Below are 4,438 nucleotides of genomic sequence, written 5' to 3'. Positions count from 1 at the left end.
AGATTGTATCAGCTTGTCCAGGGCATTTGCATACAGATGAGTTGAAGAATGAAATGAACTGCGATTCGTCGGCCCAATGTTGATTCGCGGTGGCTAACTGGTCTTAAATCAGACAGACCCCGCCCTAACAATGCAGAGCCCCTATTGAGATATTTGCTGAAACGTCGTTCGAAGCCATTACACGGGCGGAAGGTCTCATCAAATTGAAAATATTTCGAATAGCGATAGCTGGTCGTTCATTATCACCCGAAACACCCACCTATGACCGGACATCAATCGAACCCAGAATCGAACCCAGAAATGTTTAGCTATTTACACTTTTACTTGTTTAAAGGCATTGTTCTTCCGCTGTTTTATGTGTGTGCATGTGTGTTCTGACACTAATTCATAGAATTGTATAAAAATCAAGCATCAGAGGCTTTAAAAAATGGACTTTTTTCCTCTTTTCAACAAACCGTTGGAAAAATGGACAGACTACTTCACTAGAAAGGGCACTGGTTATGGGTACGGATTTGGACCAAACATTTCTTGGTGATTCTGCTCTCCAAAATAACGGACACTTATGCGCATCGTCTTTTGAATAGGCCCTGATTTTGCCAATTTTGTTATGGAAACCATTACATTTCGTGGTCCGATTGACCAAATAACATCTTTTAATTAATCTTTATGTAAGGTATTGGTTGAGATAAAAAAGTCAGTTTCACGAGCGGCATTCGAACCCACGACCAAAATACGCTGCTCGACCATTTGAGCTATCGTGACCCTGGCTTTTTTATTTCAATCAATACCTTACATAAAGATTAATTAATTGAAAGAAGTTATGTGGTCAATCGGTCCACGAAATTTAATGGATTTAATAAGTAAAACCCACGATTCGAACCCACGACCGTCGGCTAAATACGCCGCTGCTCTACCAATTCGATCCACACTGGAGAATCAAATAGATTACACGACATTTGAAAAATAGCAAAAAGGAGGGAAAATTCAAAAGGTGGGGTTGAGATGGAAAGTTAGTGTCCGAGCGGATCGAATCACGATAGCTCAAGTGGTACAGCAGTGGCGTATTTTGGTCGTGGGTTCGAATCCCGCTCGTGACACTGACTTTTTTATCTCAACCAATACCTTACGTAAAGATTAATTAATTGAAAGAAGTTATTTGGTCAATCGGATCACAAAATCTAATGAATTTTATAAATTTAATTAAATAAATTGTCTAGAAATGTCAAAATTGGCGTATTTAGCCGAAGGTCGTGGGTTCAAATCCCGTATGGAAGGTTTTTTTTGAAAGTTGAAAATTTCCGTATTTTAGTATTATTGTTTAACAAAGACTCCACTTTTCCAGTAACAACGTTTTGATTAGAAATCGACGTAAGGGAAGTCTTAAAAAAACGACTAATTTGGGTTAATTAAACATTGTACAAAATCTGATATTAGTCGCAGTTCAATTCGCATAATCGTTATTTCGATATTTAAAAAAAAAATTTCTATCAATTTCATCGTTGGTTTACATAAAATAAAAATTATTCTACAAAGCAGAAAATTTGTTATGATTTAGAAAAAAAAACAAGTCAAGGAAATACTGCTTTCCTGCATATTTTAACAACCATTCCGGAAGCAGAGTAGGTTTCAATAAGATTCTGATAACGACTTCTCAAAAATCGGAAAAATTTTAATGGTTAAAAAACCTATAAAGTTAAATTTTCACAAAAATTTATATTTAGGAGTCTTTATAGGTGCTAAAACGAAATTAATATGAAAATTCGTTTTAGAAATAGTTTAGTTATCGATAAACTTTGATGGCTTTCACTATATTTTTATTGCAATTTGCATACAAAATATGTTGTAAAATGGTGTATTCAAATAGGTGATTTGAGGAAATCGACAGGCGAAATAAAAATATTAAAAAACGGAAAAGTTCAATTTTTTTTTGGCGAAACCAGGGTTTATTCACAAAAAGTGGCGTACAGGTGTCCAATATTTTAGATTTTGAAAAACGTTTGGCCTAACTCCGTGATTTTCCAACTCGGTCGTCCCCTTGTAAACTTGAAGATGAAGATGTTAAACACATTTTTCCCAGAGCAGTTTTGAGAAATTTTAAATCCCTGAGTCTAAAAAGTACAATAAGGATGCAGATCATCGAAGCACTAAGAAAAAAGCAGATGTTTCAGAATTATAGCCGTTTCAATCAGATTCCGATAACGATTTCTTGAAAATCGGAAAAAATTTGAGGGTCAAAAATCTATAAAAAATTTAAATTAATACATAAATTTCTATTTAGGAGTCTTTAGAAGTGCTAAAGCGAAATTTCAGCGAAAGTTTCACGAAAAAAAATATTAATAGTCTACTTAAAAAATATCTGGTTTTTTAGAAATTTCTTGGTTGTTGATAAAGTTTTATTGCAATCTACATAAAAAGTGCTGTAAAATGGTATCTTCACATAGTTGTAGTAGAAAGACGCAATAAAAATATTAAAATACGAAAAATTTCAACTTTTAAATTTTTTTCTGGCGAAATCAGTGTCTATTCACAAGGAGTCTCTGATAAGTGTCTAATATTTTGGAGTGTAAATTCACCAAAAAAGATTGGTTTAAATCCGTGGTCCCCTAAACCTGGTCGTCCTCTTGTAAGGCTGTTGGTTTGAATGAATTGTGGATTTGTCACGAGTGTTTAATTATTAAACAAAATGATAAAATTGTGCAACTAATATAGTTGAAATATGAGGGTTAAAAAGATAATAATTATATTAAACCCCAAGGTGAAAAATCAATTATCGTTGGTGAGTAGTTACCTGCAGTTGATGAATTCCGATCTTTCCCTGACAGATTGGCCTGGACGGTTGAAGAAAGGTTGAAAAACTAATTTGCCAGGTGGATAATCCGGAGGGGCGATTCGTCTCCGGTTAATAAAGGACTGCTGGAGAATAAACCGATCGAGTGGGCGATTGATGAGTATGTTTGCGAGGGGTGGCCCCATTGTCCCCTCGTTTCACCCTTCATAATAAGGAAATGCCGAGCCACAATGGGACACCCCCGGCCGGATACATAATTAACTTTTTTAACTCGTTATTCATTTCCTCGTCTGGATTGGATTATCCGCCTCGTGTTTTATTTTCGTGGTTTGTAACGACGGACGCATTTTAATCGTGGAAGCCAATTGAGAGGCCTATATTGTTGTTCCGATTTTGGTCGTTGGCCAACGACGATTTTGTCGCTTTGCTCGGCGTTTCGTTCATCTTTCTTCTTGTGCTTCTTCAAACTTGTAGAAGTCCTCTAATCAAGAGGTTTTACAATAAATTTAATCTTTATGTAAGGTATTGGTTGGGATAAAAAAAGTCAGTGTCACGAGCGGGATTCGAACCTTCGACCTTCGGCTCAATACGCCGCTGATCTACCAGTTGAGCTATCATGACTTGGATCCACTCGGCCACTAACCTCCCATCTCAACCCCACCTTTTGAATTTTCCCTCCTTTTTGCCATTTTTCAAATGTCGTGTAATCTATTTGATTCTCGGCGACAAATGAAAAGGCCACGGAGAGGTTTAATGAAAATATACTTCATTTTACTTATTAAATCCATTAGATTTCGTTGTCCGATTGACCAAATAACTTCTTTTGGACTTTTTGACTTCTTGACTTTTTTTTGGATAGATCCACTGAAAAATGGCAAAAAGGAGAGAAAATTCGAAAGGTTGGGTTGAGTTAGGAAGTCAGTGTCCGAGTGGATCGAGTTCACGATAGCGGCGTATTGAGCCGAAGGTCGTGGGTTCGAATCCCGCTCGTGACATTGACTTTTTTTATCTCAACCAAGACCTTACATAGAAAGAATAATTCGTTGAAAGAAATTATTTGGTTAATTGGCCAAGGTTGAGCGTGCTTAGTGTTGACAAGGCTAGTTAGGCGTGGCTATGTTGGTTGATGTAACAAATTTGGTACGGCTAACTTGGATGATTTTACTAGTTGTGCGTTGTTTTGGCCAGTCCGAATTTGAAGTTGAAATCAAAGTTCTTTGATTGAGGATTGATTTCGTTGTAAGTTGGAGGATTTGGTGAGACCTACAGTTTGACTTCGTAAATCCAAATAGGTCTGAAAACCTGAAAGCGATGGGTTTTTTATGTATTCTTAGTTGATATTGGTCTCAGTAGGTGTCTGAGTAGAACTTATCGTTTGATAAATTCTAGGCGGATTCCATGTAAGTCTGCTATCTAAATGAAGCCCAAGGTAGCGGACTTGGTCGGATGGTGGTATTATCATTGTGTATATGCACTGGTGGGCTGTTTGGTCGTTTGAGCGTAAACGTGACCTTTGTTCCCCGTATACTCAGTCATCCTAAAAAGGACAATGAGGATCTTTAACGTCCGCACCTAGCCTATTCAGCCTTAACGGTGTTTTGATTCTCAAGATGAGAGCTGAGGCACCTCCGCATACGACAGAAGGGTGTT

Source organism: Cimex lectularius, unplaced genomic scaffold (assembly GCF_000648675.2).
Source record: "Cimex lectularius strain Harlan isolate CLEC.00 unplaced genomic scaffold, Clec_2.1 scaffold93, whole genome shotgun sequence".
NCBI lineage: Eukaryota > Metazoa > Arthropoda > Insecta > Hemiptera > Cimicidae > Cimex > Cimex lectularius.
The sequence above is the reverse complement of the archived record's forward strand: the minus strand, read 5'-3'. Positions refer to the sequence as shown.